The sequence below is a fragment of the Anneissia japonica genome, unplaced genomic scaffold, assembly GCF_011630105.1.
Source record: "Anneissia japonica isolate Jap-2015-1 unplaced genomic scaffold, ASM1163010v1 scaffold199_len4679917_cov187, whole genome shotgun sequence".
Classification (NCBI taxonomy): domain Eukaryota; kingdom Metazoa; phylum Echinodermata; class Crinoidea; order Comatulida; family Comatulidae; genus Anneissia; species Anneissia japonica.
In genome coordinates, this window is record NW_022686322.1 from 1,732,504 (window position 1) to 1,749,986 (window position 17,483).

Sequence of the window (17,483 nt, forward strand, 5' to 3'; positions counted from 1 at the left end):
AAAAAAAAAACAAAAAAAAAAAAAAACCATACTTACCCAAGCTTATGTTTCCAGTAATATATTCATGTGAACGACTTGTTTACGAGAAGCTTCGAAAGCTTGCAGATTTTTCTTTATGAGGAGAAGTGGCAACTTCAGATAATATTAGTTTCACATATCCCTGTATTGTTTTTACTTTAGAGTCAAATTCATATCTGAATGTATATGTGAATTCTCTAGTTGATTACTGTCCAAACACAGCGAGTTTGCTCACAAACTATTGATCAACCAGTCCTCTGTGATTCGCTGAGCATGGCCTTGCTTGGAAATCACAGCAGTACATGATTGGTCAATGCTAGATTGAAATAATTGAAATGGAATGATACAGTCACATCCAGAAAAAGTGTAAGTCCCTTGGCTGAGCTTATTACTTCTATAAAGCTAAACAGTAGTGTTCTATACGCTTGTCAAATTTAGAGTTGTAATAATATCTGATATGCTCGATGGGAGTTAATGTTAGTGTCTCATAAGAGGTGTAATTGAACCTACTATTAACCAGTTGTTGTAACAAATGATTTTTTTTGTTTATATCTATTAGGAGAGATATAATGTACAGTATTTACTTTCTTATTAAATTACAAATACTTTAATTTTTTGACTTTAAGAAATAAAATATTTCTCCTGAGGAATATTATGATTATAAATTTTTTTTGTTGTATATTTTTTCTCAAAATATGTATTATAATATTTATGTAATAATGAAGTGGCCTATTAATGCCAAGATGATCAATTAATTCAGTTATTTTGTCCAGTACAAAATTATGAGAAAAATGATTGTGAGTGAAATTATATAAGAACACAAAAACACTTTAAACCATAATGTAAAATGAGTACTATTATATTTTTTGTTCAATACAAAATTACAAAAAAGAAAATCTGTATCTCAACCGTTCCCAAGTTTTCGTCAAACATTCTTTAAAAAAATCAGTTGTACTACATATCAAATCATTTTTTCCTCCTCCAGAGCCTATTTTAAATAATAGGATTTAATAGTAAAATCATTACATGTAAAATTAAACAAGATATTGCAAATATGTTACATATAATTGCACAGACATTAAATATTCGATGTTAATGAATTTCTTTCACTGAAGATAAGATTAATTATATCACACTTTTGTTAAAGAAATAGATATCACTGTGTGTAACTTTATCAATAGTAGTATTAAATAAATTAGTATATTTATAATACAGTATTTTTAAAGTTAATAGATGTCCAAAATGATGAAAAAATATATTTTATATTGCGAAAATATATAATAATAATAATAATATGAGACTGAAGTCAACATAATATTATAATTTTAAATAAGTAAATGTAAAATATAATTTATCAACATCATTATCAATATATCATTTTATTTAAAACTTTATAAACATTTTAAAAATTACTAGAAAAAATAACTATACAAGTATACAGTAAACATTTTTTTTAAAATAAATATTTTTGTGTTATTTAGAAATATATTTTATTTCTATGTATTATAACACTTCGTAAATGCATAATCTGTTGTTAAGGTCTGTCACCTATTTGTTGTTACTATCTATTTTCGGTGTGTGTAATTTTCAGTCTGCATGATATTGATGTTACAATAAATACTAATTATTAGGAGCATTGCACTCTTCCTGATAAGTAAACTTTTTCCTAAATCAAATCATCAAACAATAATTGAATTAAATTTCTCTTTTTCAATTTCGTCCCTTTTACGGCACACTTACAAATAACATCCAACTAGTATGCATATATGTGTATAGTTGATTGTGATTAATATTTGATTGAATTAAAGATATTGTAATGATAACGAAGTGCACCAGTCTGAATGAATTGTCTCGGATGGGATTTCAATATAGGCATAAAATCAATGTGTATATTTCTTAATGTTTGTACAGCTGATCCATGTGTGTGCACTGTTGGAGTAATTAACCAAATGCTGGCCTCAATCAATATAATAGGTAAATATGCTGCCTTGATTTACATTGAATTTACTGTATCTAATTACGCCAAATTGATGAATGTAGTCAACGTTTGTTCATTTGATTATCATGCCGATCTGATAGGTTGTTTCAAATTTTCAACGTGGTTGATGTTGTTAATTGCTAATTTACTAAAGTCATTTGGTGAGCTGGTCATGATTTCTTGCTTTCTTAAAGTTCAGTACTTGGTCAATGAAGTGGCGTATCTAGTGGGTGTGCGGGGGGGGGGGAGCTCACACCCTTCCAAAAATACTTGCGACCCCCTCCCCCAAAAATTAATGCTCAAATAGTTAAAAATGACCATATTTTGCGAGGAATCGGCTGCAGACCAAGTAGTGACCAACCCCAATGAACGAACAAAAACGGCCCTGGCAGAAAGCACACTCGTCACAAATGGAGGCACACCCACAAGAACCACATAAACGTACCACTACTACCAGATCTGGATGAAGTATCCACAAGCGGCTACGTTTCCACGATGAATACAAATGAACTCTTGAAACAATAGTTTATGTTTTAATTGATAACTTTGAGAAAAGCAATGTTTGAAATATTATACCATATTTTGAAAGTAACCAACGTGCGCAAGATTCAATTTGTTATGTATTAGGATCTTATGATTATCTTGTTAAATTGCAGTTTAATGTTGATGTTAAAATTATGAGTTTATTCACGATTTGACAAGTGAAACTTTAAAGTATTTCCATTGTTAAAATAAGGTTATAACAATTTAACAGAAAAGAAAATCAAAGTCGTATTTGCTATGCAAGCTTTATTCAAATGATCATCGTAGTTATGCTACACATATAACTGAGATATAATCACTCATAGATCTACATCACATAGAACCTAGCTAATCAACTTAATATGTATACCTTCCTACTCAGAATAAGCAATTTAAGTAAATCCCAAAGGAGGGAGATGTTGTGATAGTAATAGGAGAAGGACGCCCTCTCTTGTAGGAGTTACAAAAATGCCCACCTTGATCATATGTTCAATAAAGTTGGATTTAATAAGTAACTAAGTTTACGAGTATCATTACAGAAATGATGGAGTAATGGTAAAGAAATTCATGTGATGCTGCTGGTATTTAAGGCAATGACAATAATGTATGATGATTGTGACAATGATGGTTATGGCGATCATGTTTATCAGTGAGGATAATGATGGGAATTGCAGTGATAATGATGATGGTTGCGTGACAATATGTTAGTGATGATTGCAATAATAATAATGATTTCATGTTCTGAATGAAATACTAAGCCGTAGTGTATGATTGTGTCAAGTAGTTAAGCTTCCTTTAATGAGTCAGTTGATTTATAAAAGTCGACTCATTGTTGATTAGTCTTAAAATGACATTTTATATTAAACAGCATTGATATTGTTATTTATTGTTGAATAGTTCCACAATATTAATTTTTCTTTTTGCAGACTTTTCAGTACAGTAGGGAGGGGATTTACATTGACCACTTTCAAATTGGCAAAAATACTTTACTGTGACATGCATGGGCCCCAACACTTTCAATTCATATGCTCACATTTCAAAAATAATTTTAAAAGTTTGTGTAAATCATTTTCCCTACAATTAATAGACCTGTTAGACTTTCAATGATTGCTATCAGCACATTGGTGGAGTTTGTTGTGTCCATGTTATTGATATTGGTTTTACATGAAAAATTAAATTTTTCCATTTCTTTTACAATCATAGCTACACTGCATATGTCGTCATCACGAAGTGCTACTCTGGCCATTATGTATAGGACAACGGCGATTGGATGCAGGTGATGCAGTTGCTCTGGGGAGCATTTGATAACATACTGCAACAGTTCATCAGCGGCCCATGCCTTATAGCTCATATCAGATATTTCATCTGTACATATTTCTATATTAATAAGCCTATAAATATAATCTTGATTACACTTAACTTCGTGGAGAATAGGTTTAAACTTTGTAATTGCCTCTTTTAATGCTTTATAGTTACCCATCAAATAATAGAATTTTACTACAAGAGCTTGGCCTCCTATGCCTTTGTCGTGCCAATTGTCCACATAGACCATTTCAGCTCCTAGTTTATAGTAATCTAACGCTTTATTTTTGTAGGTAACCAGATCATCATCAGAACATTTGTTTCGTAAGCACACTAATAAAGAAGTAATCGTAACACCTAAACATCTATATAAACGTGTCTTGAACATTCCTTCATACCTTTTGAGCACTATTTCATTGATATTCTCAATAATTGGCAACATGATTATTTCTGGAAGCCTTAAAATTGTTGAGGGATTATCATTAGATTGTATACATCTCTGGAGAATCCAATACAGGGCTGTATAGTCCCTGTCTTATATATTGTTTAATACAATATGCCAAGAAGTTTGGATTACATCTTCTGGTTTGAATCTTGAGAACCACTGGTTTAAGCACCTCTTTAGCCATTGGATGTTTCAAGAGATTGGACTCTAGTGCAGCATAGTCATCAAATTGATTAACTCTAGGAATATTCAAGACATCACATAGATCTTCATTGATAATATATCTACCACCTTCCGTACTGGCCATCACCATATTCCAAAGATCCGTTCCGTTTCAGCGATCATTTAGCTTTAACTTCATATCGACGTTATTAAGGAATAATTTTGTAACCTAATTGCATCACTTAAAACATTTGAATTCTTTTTTTTTGTTTTTGGAATTAATATATATATATTATAAAAATGTTTTGCCCTTGAGTTACTGTATAACATCAGCTTTCATTATGTTTTTAGTGATTATTAGTGGAAGGAGGTGAATTTGTTTTCAATATTTTATCAACTTTCATAGACGATCAATGTGCTCATGATGATAATGGCAAGACTTGTTGTAATAATGATAATTGTGATGATTCATGAAGATGATGATAGCATGTATAATAACGATGGTGAAGATAGTGATAATGACGATGATGGTGATGACAGTGTAATGCTGGGGCTATGATGAGAATTGTGATGATAATGATGGTTGAAACGCTGAATATGATTATGGCATGATGATATGTTAGGGAATGATTGTAATAAAATAATAATGATTTCAAATTTAATAGAATTCGTGTCATGCTGCCGATAAGGGTGATGACAATACGTTTTTGATAATGATGATAATGATCATGATCATGATATTAGGAAGCTTTTGATTTGTGCGATGACGCGGCGCTAGAACGGAATCACTCATGCGTGACCGTCCTACCTGGCGTCCTACGTTCTGTGCATACGTAGATTTGGCTAAATTGCGTTCCAGAATGTACTTGACGAGGTAACATTCTCGCATGCACAGATGACTTTCAGTGACGCCATTACCTTTTGCGTCCTACCGTCGTCGTGCAATCGAAAGCTCCCTAATGGTGGGGCCATGACGGGGATTGTGGTAATAATGATCATTCAGATGCAGAATATGATGGTAGCATGACAATATTTTCTAGGCATAATTGTAATAATATACATAATTTCAAATTTAATAGAATTGATGTGATGGTTGCATGGCAATATGCTTAGGAATGATTGTAATAATATAATAATGATTTAAAGTTCTGAACTACTAAATCCATAGGGTATGATCAGATTGCATGGAGTAGCAATTTAAGCTTCCTTAAAATGTAAGGCAGGTCGTCTTTTTCCACAATTGTACATTGAGATTTTCATAATCCTGTTTACAAGCTTCTCAGTGATATTAATATCTCCAAAAACTCATTTACCTTTCAAAAGCTTGTCAGTTTTGGTGTAGATAACAATTTAGCGGATTTAGTTAATCTTCAATAGCGTAATGGAATTTTCAACTATAATCGAGAATTTCAGGGTTATTCAGGAAACAAGAACGATTCTATAATTTACCAGACAGATATAAAAACAAACATGTAGTTAACCAGATGTCTGCACAAAACAATACCTTTTGAAGCTCATAAAGAGACTTGGTTATAGACCTTCGAGGGTCTCAAATGATTAGGTGGCTGGATGTGAATTACCCTCATTAAGAATATTGTAAAAAAGTGAGATCAATGATTTCCTAACTGTAAATGGCATGCATGCTATTATGAATACATTAAGATTCAATAAATTCAATATGATTCATTAGATTTAAGTTATTTGAATATGTCTCTTTGGAGTTCTTTGTTAGTTTACTTTTTTCTTTATTCCTCTCTGAAATTGTACCTTGATCAATCACTTGAATTTCATTTGTACCCTGTTGTTCAAATGACAATAAAGAATATCGTATCGTATCGTATCGTATAAAATATTAATTTAATTAAAAAATAATAATAATAATAATAATTATGTTATAGTATAATATAAACATTTTCTGACAAATGCAAAATCTTACAAATTAGGGTCAGCTATTTATTTATTATTATTATTTATATGTTTTTTTTTTTTACCAATTTTAATTTGATTTATTCAATCATCAAGCTACTATCACTATTCACGATGTTGATTATACAGAAGCAATAGTCTGTATTCAGTAATACTTTTCCTTTAGTTTAATTTAACTTGTAATTTTTAATTTATTTTGGTTTTCAAGTTATCATTTTTCTGCTTTCATTTAAGTTCTAGGCTACTGTATCATTGTTGTTAATTTACTACTGTAGTTAACAGCACTTTTGATTTATATATTTATAAACATTTAAAGTATGCTTTATACATATTGTATGTAACCTTTAAAGGAAAAAATACACAAAAATAAACAAACATGCAGAAGCATATGTATACAATCGTAATCAATGTGCATATACACAGCTTTCTACAACACACCACGAAGGAGGCAAAAATACTTGTATGGTTTAGAAGGCCATTTTTCAAGTTTTAAATATATGTTACACTTTATATTGATTTTAGCCCTTCGGTTATTATTTTGTCAACGAAAATGAATGGGGAGGGTGTTGGCAATTAATTCTAGAATTATGCCTTGTAGGCAAATAGTTAAAAAAAAAAAAAATCGCTGACCAGCCAACACTGATTTCTAAACACAGACTTTTTTTCTCAATTTCTGAAGGATATCCTCGATATAAAAATGATAATTGAGAAAATAAAAAATGATTAGTCATTTAGATTTTAATTTAAAAAAAAAACACATATGATGAAATGATATCAATTTTTTTTTGTGTGTGTTTCATATTTTAATGATTAGAGCTTCTATTCTTGATTAAAGAAAACATGTAACACTTAAAATTGATGAATTCGGTTAGTAATTTAGAGAAATCTTATCAAAATTTATCTAGGTTTATATTCTAACGGAAGTAGGAAAGACTGTAATTTGTTCACAAGTGCTAAGTAACTACACAAGGCAAATAACATTGAGTATTTAATAACATGTGACAAAGACGAGCCAAACCAGTCACTCCTCACAAAAACTGTTTTTCAGAGATAATGGCCAAAACGTGTTAGAATGTCGAAATTTATTTTAGTGCATTAAACTAAACATTATATATCTGTACATCGCGCTATGTTGTTATTTTCCCCATTTTCAACATTAAACAATAGTTTTAACAACTTGGTAATGGTTTCTGGCAGAGAAATTGGCCAAAATCGTAAACTTTGAGGGCTGATTTCTCAAATAATGTTATTTAAACAGCTGTATGTTTAAACCCCTGTAACTTCATAATAAAATGTTGGATTTAAATACTTCTTTTACCATTTTATAACTTTTCTTTTACTGCTTTACTCTGTATTAATAACTAAAAATTAATTTTTGTAAGGAATGACTGGTTTGGCTTGTCTTTGCCACATATGCTAATTTGGGAAGAATTTTAATGTACTGCAATGTACTTGCTGTACAATGTTTGATTACATTAAGTGCCACATCCATATACGGTAAATATTTCTGCATCCTATTTGCATCCATTTGCATATTATATTTATACAGTACAGTACTTTCTGTTATTGCTTAAGTTTTTTGTTGTATTTATTTCTTCAATGCATCAAAATCATATAAATTATAACAATAAATAACATTTCTTTGTTTTATATGAATATAAAAATTCTCACTTATAATATAGGCAAGTCGAATGGCTGAGTGGTTAAAGGCAGGGGTGCTTCAACCTACGGCCATAACATAGGCGCTGTTTCGAATGGCACGCTCGCCTATAGCTGTAATAGGTAGAACAAGTCTTCTCGGATTAGGACCATAAAGCGTAGGCCCAGTGTACACATATGGCTCATATGCACTATAAAGAACCCAGTACATCCTTTGAGCCGAATAGGGGTTACCACTGGTCCATCTCACAGCTCTTCCACTGTGGACTCATCCAAATGGTGAACAGATGCTGTTGATTAACTGAATAGAACTAGAAAAACTAAAACAATGAGATCAATAATTTCTAAATTAAAAAGAAATTAATAATTAATAATCAGGTTGCAAATAGCAGTAAAATTAACTATAATCATCAAATATTTTTTTCAAAGCAACTCCATTTTTTTGAAAATTTATCGAAGTTGGAATTTCTAATAAAATTGTATCTTTCATATATATATAATTTAACTTCTTTAATAAATGTTAGAAAATTTGAGATATTTTCTTTCATTTTTGTATAAACAAAAAATCTAAAAAATTAACAAAATAGTATTGATGCCCATCATGTTTTTCATTTGGAATTCCAAAAAGACCCACATGTTGGTCTAAAATTTAATTTATGTTGCATTTTGTCTAAATGAATCTATTTGTTCAATCCACATAGACCTATTCTATGTAACTTTACAAAGTAGTATGCAGTAATTTGATTCATGTTCGTCACTGAAGGTACAATGATTAACTTTTCTGCCAATTATATATATAAATCGTATAAATTGTGCAAAGTTGCTTCTTATACAATCTTTTTTATTTTTTGATTGCAATAAATTAAAATTTTTATAATATATCGTAAAAATGAAAATTTTTTTTTTTATAAACAAAGAAGTGTTATTCTAATACGAAGACAGTTATTTTAGAATCACTTCAAATGACACTGAACACAATAGTTAATATGTTAATAGCTTGTCCAATGAAATATTAACAGATGTTGATAACTAATTTTTACTGCCATTAAGCTGGGAATTATCAATTTCTCTACCTTGGCTTTTTCCTTCCTATATATGGTATTCCATTAATGAAAGAGCAAATAGTGGAGGTCTGATTTTCTAGCAACACTTATCTTAATTAAAAATCTGCCTTGGTTTTCTTCTGTTAATTATGTCTTTCAATCTCCATCTTGCTAAAGAGTCATCGTTTTTGTTGTAACCTTCGCAGAATGTTTCAGTTCTTCCTGGATTCGACCTACTTAACGTTGTCATTCTCATTTGAATGAAATTTGTCTGGAATGGTCATGTTTTTGTAAAAAAATAATAAACAGGAAATGGCTTCTTTTTTTTTTTTGAGATTAAAATACGCTATGAAGATATTTATTTTGGAACACATTTGCAGCTCTCTTCCTCTTTTAATGTTTAATCAATTTCTATACAGGTCTCCCTCTAATTAAAGACCATTCCAATTAAAGACTCTCTGTGGTCCCAAATTACCAAATGTCTATTATCTTTATTATTCTAATTAGAGACCAAAGCTGCTAAATACCATGAAAACCCCAGTCCCAATATTGGTCTTTAATTGGAGGGAGACCTATATTGAATTTTTATTATTCTTTCAAATATAATAATATAATTAAAGTTAAAGTTAAAGTTAGTCAGTGATGTTTACAAACTGAAAAATAATCTACTAAAGGAGTGTTTTATATTTTAAGTTTTAGTAAGTTCAGTGTTTTTGTTTTCTTTTATTCTGTTTTTACAGAAGACAGCTTTATGGATGAAAGCATGTACGTCAAATATATGTTACTAGTCTCTGCTTTTTTTTTTTCTATTCAGAATGTTGTTATAATTTGTCCTAATGCAGCTACACTAAAAATAATCTTGAAAACAATCAAGTTCAATTAGCAAATGAAAAAAATCACACAACACTGCATCCGCAATCAGGACTAGCAAATATAACAGATCCTTTGTTATTCAGTTGGATGTGCAAATTGCCTGTGGAGGTGGTTAATGGTTGTTTATTTTTTTTCTGTTCGTATTATGCTCATCATATGTTATTTTTTCTGCAAGTTAAACTCTGTGAACCTCATCAAATTGTATTAGACCAATAAAAAATATTTTTGATTTTTGCCTGTGTTTTTTAAACAAGATGATGACCAGTGGAGGTTTTAAGATTTGTTTTACAATATCTGGCAAAAAACCAGCGGGGTATAGGAGCAAAGCCCTTGTTTTGTGAGGCTATAATTTCCCTGGGCATATTAGTAGAACTAATGTATTCAATTTTAAGCCGTTTTAAGCTGTGTGGAGACATATTAGCACCATAATATGCACAATAGTTTTAAAAAATACAATTTTTTCCCCTTTTTCTAGTCAGATGAGCCATAATAGTTGATCTATCTGACATCAGTAGGGAGTAGTTTCTAGTGACAAAATATAACAACAAATAAAACAATATTGACTATAACAACTCCCTGCTGACAGGGAGATAGATGTAACCTCTTCTCCCTTCCTCATGGCCACCACCAATGATGAGCACCATTGTTTCATTTTCTTCACAAAGATGGCCATCACACCCCATACAGAACTTATCTGTACCTTCCAGACCTAGACACTCAGAAGGACTAATTACTTACCAGGATATATTTCTGCCATGTTTTCTTGGGGAGGCATCCCAAAAAATAATATGCAACAGACAAGAAACCTTTTTTTGTTACTTGGACTAGAATTTTACCATATTTTTTATGTATTTATAAATTTTATAAACAGTCAGATCTGAACCTTATACTGTGCCTCAAATGGCTGGGTAATCGTACATAATGACATTGTACAGAACTCTAGTTTCAACTTGTTTTATCTTGTAAAAAATTTATTAAGGTTTTTTAAACCAAGCCGATATAATAGTATTTTCTTTCAACCAAAAAGCCAATTTATCTTTAATGATTCTTGTTATTAGGATGATACAACCTTCTGTTCAACATATATAATATTACCCATTATATGTTTATTGCTTATTACTCTTAATTTTGCAAAAGTAGCCTCGAAAAGAAGCCTGTGGGCTTCTTTTCAAGATAGCATGGGCTTTTTTCTGAGATAGAACAGTACATATTGTACATGAATTTCAAAGAAACAAAATAATGCATATTAAAAACATGCTTGGTTTTCATAGTAGTTTACGTTATTTAATGCCGGTTAATACACTTGATGATATGGACTTATGTTACAGTAGCCCGATTTATTGTTTTATAGTAGTAATTCCCAAAATTTTAATGATTCTTGTTATTAGGATGATACGACCTTCTGTTCAACATATATAATAACCCATTATATTGCTTATTACTGTGTTCCAGTTAATACTAAAATTCAATATCCCAGATTAATTGGTTTAATTCGTCTCTCTCCAGAAACTCATTCCAAATTGATTAAGTGTTCATTGTCTAAAATCTTAAATTTGTAACTTGCGTACATCTTCGCTGTTTTGCATTTTGCTGAATAAATGTATTTTAAATGAAATAAGGTTGGATTTTATTCTCTTCTCATGTTGCATTTATAGAAGGTTCTGTGATATGATCAAACAGCTTGGATGTCATCGTGAAATAAATATTATATCAATAGTGTCATTTAAAGATTTTTTTTTTGTAGTCTCATTTTAAATAAAACATATGTAATTCATACTTATACTTGATAAATTGTTTTTCCAGGTAACTTGAAACTGTTAAGTAGGTGGATGGTAATCTATTACTAAAGCGTTCTGTGTGCTGTTGATGAAAACTGATGATGAGCTGAGTAACATTAGTCACTTTTTTATCTGAATATGTAAATTCAAGTATACCACATACCGTAAAAGCTCGGAATAGAAGCTCAGTGGGCTTAATCTCGAGAAGAAGCCCATCTCAAATTGAAGCTCTCCCCTTTTATTTTTGCAAAAGTATTACAGTAGCCTCGAAAAAAAGCCCATCTCAAAAAGAAGCCTGTGAGCTTCTTTTCAAGATAGCATGGGCTTCTGTCTGAGATAGTACAGTACATATTGTACATGAATTTCAAAGAAACAAAATAGTCGAGTTCGCCTAAGTCGAATCTAATGGGACTGGCATAAAAAGTTCGAGTTATACAGATTTCGACTTGCACGTTTTTGAAAAAAAAAAAAAATTAACATAGAACAATACTATTTGCACTCAATGCCCACAAAATTGAATTTCACACAAAACCGAACATTTTCTTAAGTCCCAAAGTCATTCCTATTCTTCTTTTAATTTAAAATACTTTCCGAAAACATGAACTCCCTATTCTAAATCCCAGACGATTTGTCCAATTTAGGACGGTAACACTCACTCACAAATTTGGCTGTGAGATGGCGTGTTTGGCCGTGAAGCCTGTCGACTATCTGGCAACATCAGTTTTATTGGTAATAATTAAATTTGCTGAGCAGTACAGCAAAACAACAGGTACTGTACGTATTATTAAATAGGCCTAATGTGTCGAATTTGCGTAGGCTAGGTAGTCAAAAGAATCCAGGGCTTTGATAAATTAATTAAATAGCTGGGCCCTGACTACAACAATCTTCTTCAAAATGGGTTCAATACAAGTTTTACAAACTGAACTGGACGAAAAACTGAACATTGGAGCCGGTCCTGAGGGGTGTCTGTAGACTGCAACTTACGACATACGATCATGCGAGCCAAGTTCCACAGCTCGTTGTCTGAGATGTTAGTTTTAACATGGCTACTTGTTGCCGTACAACAAGGATTGAACTTCGTATTTTCCCACGGCTGTGTATTTTTCTCATGTGCGCTACTAAATTTGGAACTTCGACTTGTGTGGTTAAAATTACTTTAAAATCGGCCTATGCGGACCGGAAAATTCCGTCGATATAGCAGAAATTCGACTTATAAAAATTCGAATTAAACAAACAATTTACACAGTAATACATAGGAAAGAATTGGGACTTTTCAAAAATTCGACTGACGCAAATTTTCGACTTTGGCGGACTCGACTGTATATTAAAAACATGCTTTGTTTTCACAGTACAGGTAGTTTAGGTTATTTAATGCCGGTTAATACACTTTATGATACAGAATGACGTTACAGTGGCCTGATTTATTGTTTTATAGTATGTAGTTATTCCCAAAATTTTCAGCGGGGGGGGGGGGGGGGACCTTACCCGATGTAGGCTTTTACCAAAGGAACTGTGGTAGTTAAGCAAGCTGTTTTATTTTAACAACTCTGGAAACATTAAGACACATTTTGCAGTACCTGTAGAATATTGTAATGCTATGTAATACACCTATAATGAAAAAATAATAATAATATAATTTTGACAATTTTAAACAAAATTAAACTACTCAATCAATTCTAATGGTACAAAGAATTTATTTATTTTTCCATCAAAGGGCTTCTCGTTGCATATGTCTGATCGGTGAATGTATGAAAATTGCAGAAGAGCTCGGACAAATCTGTTGAATTTAGTGTCCAGTTCATGAAGAAATTACAAATGAAATAATTTTGTATTAACCTAGGCCTTGTATGTTTATTTGTCAACCATTATTAAGAGTACTCCCACCCATTGAGTACACAAAATAGAATTAAACTAATCAAATAATTCTATAGGAACGAAGAATTGATTTATTTTTTCCAACAATGGTATTTTCATTCACCATTGCTTACATTTCATCATTGAATTTGATGTCCAAGGGCACGAAATTTTGTCTACACTCACCGTGGTTTATCAGGCATTACTAAAATAAAAAAGAAATGCATAGATATAATTATAAGAATATTATAGTGCTTAGGTACATTTATGTATTTTCGCTTCCAAAATTGCTGCATTCTCTTATAAGATTGCCACTGCACCAGGCTTAGCTATAGCAGCATCACGACTTTATTGTTCAATGCACTGTACTAAAATTTTTATAGGAATGACCTACAGTGATTCATACCGACCATAGAGGGGGCTATATTACATGCAGCAATTAAAAAGATACTGTCTGTACCGTAATTCCTTGAATATTCGCCGTGATGCTTATAAATTTTTTGCAGGCTTCATTGTGGCACTTATTCGAGAGTGGCGCTTATTAAAAAAATATTAGCATTTCGCTTTCCTTACCCATTTCCATGTTACCTAACTCACATATTTCTGTAGTTTGGTAGGCCAATCATAGGCCCTACATCATCGTAAATAAACACTTATGCTTGTGTCATCATTGTGTATTTATCTATTTGAATGCTGTATTCATTATGTTAAAACCCTGATTCTCAAAGTGTTTCATTGCTTACTTGAGAGCGGCGCATATTCAAGTAGTTACAGTAATCAAATATGGAGGAAAAAAATTGCTCATTTATTTAAAGGATAAATAGGTTATCAGTGAGACACAGATTCAAACAATTTAGTTTAATTAGTTTTCGCTAATCTTCCAGTAATACCATTTAATGAGATTTTAAATGTTCCCTGTATTCAAAATTGCGTTCATTCATAAGCCTACTAACATTATTTAATGTAGTTTCATTGCAGTAGTAAATTTGAGTTCTTTTCTTTTGTTGTTTACTTGAAATCAAAGTGGCTTTTTTTATGTACATATTTTTGTAATCAAGTTGAACGCACCACTCTTTAGTTTGCCGCCGTTTCAAAGGCGTATGTTCGCAAATATAAATAAATAAATGTATAAACAGGTAAGAAATTACTAATGAAACAGTCTAGGCCTTGTATGTTATTTGTCAGCGATTAATAACAGTATTCAAAGTCAATTCCCTTACTTTACTTTTCGTTGATTTCACAAAATAACATAATGCCCTTGTATCTATCAATTCAAACTTTTTTTTTTTTTTATAGAGGGTGACCCTTCCAACTGGACCAAGAAGGCCAGCTGATGTTTAGGGCCCTCTATTAAAAATATTAAACATATCTGAAAAAATTTGGTTAATTATATAAATACAGATAGAAAATGACAAAAACAAACATGCAAAAGAATGAACAAGCAGAGACAAAGATGCACACAAACACACATGCACACAAGGTAGAATATCCATAAATATATAGGAAAACAAAAATAGAAATCTAATAAGTAAATAAATTAATAATAATAAATAAATAGGTCAATAAATAAATAAAACATATATAAATAGATAAAAAATGTAAACAAGTTTATGTTATATATGCATTACTATCAAAAATATATGTTTCAAATTTAGATTTAAAAGTAATATGGTTTTGACATTCAGTAAAATTGGGAGACTATTAAAAAACTTAGGAGCTAAATATACTAAATGCAATCTCATTAATATTCATACCGCTTGCTAACCTGTTCGTCACTCTGTTTTTTTCAATGAGATCTTAAGCATGAAATGTTGTATGCCTCCCTCTTGAGTTTGTGTAAGTTTCCCTGATTTTGTGTGAATCTCTGTTCCTCATTTTGCGATCAAGAACATACAGTACTATATTGAATGCTGCCCTCTACAGTCCTATAAATCTAACAACTTTTTTATGCAGTCCTCTAGAGTATTAAAGATATTGCACTTCAGTAAATAATAAATGATATTTGTTTTTATATGCATTTTTTTTTTAAATTTGAAAATAGTGTCAACATTTGACTAATAATCTCGTAAGTGGTAGACGTCTAGAGATAATGTATCCTCAATTTATTCAGTTACACGTGGTGTGGGCGATCCCCAACAACATTTAGGCGACTAGACTTCTGCTTTCATTAGCGTTTTTTAAAAACAGTGTCATACAACATATTGTCAACAGATACTATAGACAATCTGGTATATTGAACATGAGACATCTTTGTTATTTTTTCCGGAACCAGATAAATTTATTTCAATAAACACTTCAATCCAACATAAAAAAAAATGAATGAAATAATCTTGAAACAAATAATAATAATAATATTTATTAATGTATTTCATTTTCTTTGCAGAGGATGATAGAGTTTTAACCCCAAAATTAAATTATTCTATGGAGTAAAATTCAAGAGTTCTTTAATAGCTTTTTTCAGAGAAGCAAGCAAATAAAAACTTAACTATGAAAGTCAACCAAATTCTAAGCCACAGACAATACTAAATGGATATTGTTTGTGTTTTATAAATGAAGATTATTATTAGGGATAGGTAGTATTAAAATGACAACATTTTATTGTAGCACATGAAAATGAGTGCAAAGGTACGGTACATAAAGTAGATCTTGATAGACGGAAAATGTTGAAAGCAAATAATTAAAAACTTCATGAACCCCAAAAAGAGCAAAGAAAGAAATTAAGAAAGAGATAAGACAGAAAAGAGTTTTGATAACCTAATTATTATTTTTTTATTTACCACTTTATTCAAATGCAACATAGAGGACAAATAAAATAAAAAAACGAAAACCATCACATCAAAAAAACGAATTGACAAAGGAACAGAGAGAACCTAGATTTCGCAATATAATAGGACATGCAAGAAAGACATTTGCAGAGAACAGGTTTACAGAACAGACAGAAAATTTTTTAAAATAAAATAATAGTGAAAATTACTGAAGATGTCTATAGACAGAATTCAAAAGTTTCTTTAAAAATATTCAGATTAAAAAAAAAAAAAATGCAGGTAGAGAAGATCATAAAAATGTCCCTGGACCAGGACCCCCCTCATATGGAGTGTCACCTATGCAACCATGGCAAAAAATTCATGCACAGGCCCGTAGCCAGGTCATTTCAAGGGGGGGGGGTTCTCTGGGCGTAGGGTCCAGGGGACTGCCTAAGGGCCCCGGTGGGGTGGGGGCGAAGCCCCCGAAGGCAGAGCAGTTTTTGTGTTTAATGGGTCTATATAATGTTATAAAAGCAGTTATGTTTTGAAAAAGACCTATGTAATAAAAGGTGGTAATATAATAAAATTGGAAAATATTTTCTGAGAATTAGCATGTTTTAATCACACCGAAAGACAAAAAAGAAAAACCTCATCGTATAATCAATATCAGTATAATCAAAACACATTTATTATTATAAAACAAAACACTATTATATAGGCCTATAAAGTAATTTACAAAGAATTATGTACTGTGCTTCTTTATATATATAAAACATTTAAGAAGTGTTGTCTTGTTTTAACTTATTATGAATCTTCCAGTAGGCCTATATAAACAAATAGAGCTGCCTGTTACAAAATAAAGTAGGAGCTGAACTTCTTCTTGACTCTCATCTTGTACACTGAAAATAATAGTAGGCCCTACTATTTTTACTACATGGCTAAAAAAGCACAAATATTGTCATTTCTACAACTGACAGGGCCATCGTTAAATTAAGTCAGAGCCCAAAGTATAGCATCATATCATATCTCATCTGACATCATGGGAACCAAAACTTTAATTACAATTATTTGTTTACTAGGCCTAATTCGAAATTATTATTTAAGACTTTAACCTAATACATACTGATTAATAATAGCTGAGATTTTATGCACATTTCAGAAGTAATAATCGTTTTTAGT

The 17,483-nt window shown here is 31.1% G+C and overlaps 1 protein-coding gene and 1 long non-coding RNA gene across 3 annotated transcripts in view; one reads left to right on the plus strand and one right to left on the minus strand.

Annotated features, from left to right (window-relative positions):
- LOC117115387 (kin of IRRE-like protein 1) overlaps positions 1-238 on the minus strand; it is a 4,935-nt gene extending 4,697 nt beyond the window's left edge. For both annotated transcript variants that reach the window (XM_033259166.1, XM_033259158.1), the window contains exon 1: positions 37-238. The gene's annotated coding sequence lies outside the window, so the exon portion shown is untranslated. The remainder of the gene's footprint in view (positions 1-36) is intronic.
- A 1,615-nt stretch (positions 239-1,853) lies between these two features.
- Positions 1,854-6,116, plus strand: LOC117115402. The gene is made up of 2 exons (XR_004446550.1): positions 1,854-1,992; positions 3,722-6,116. It is a non-coding gene; the product is annotated as an uncharacterized LOC117115402 (long non-coding RNA).
- Positions 6,117-17,483: the final 11,367 nt, after the last annotated feature.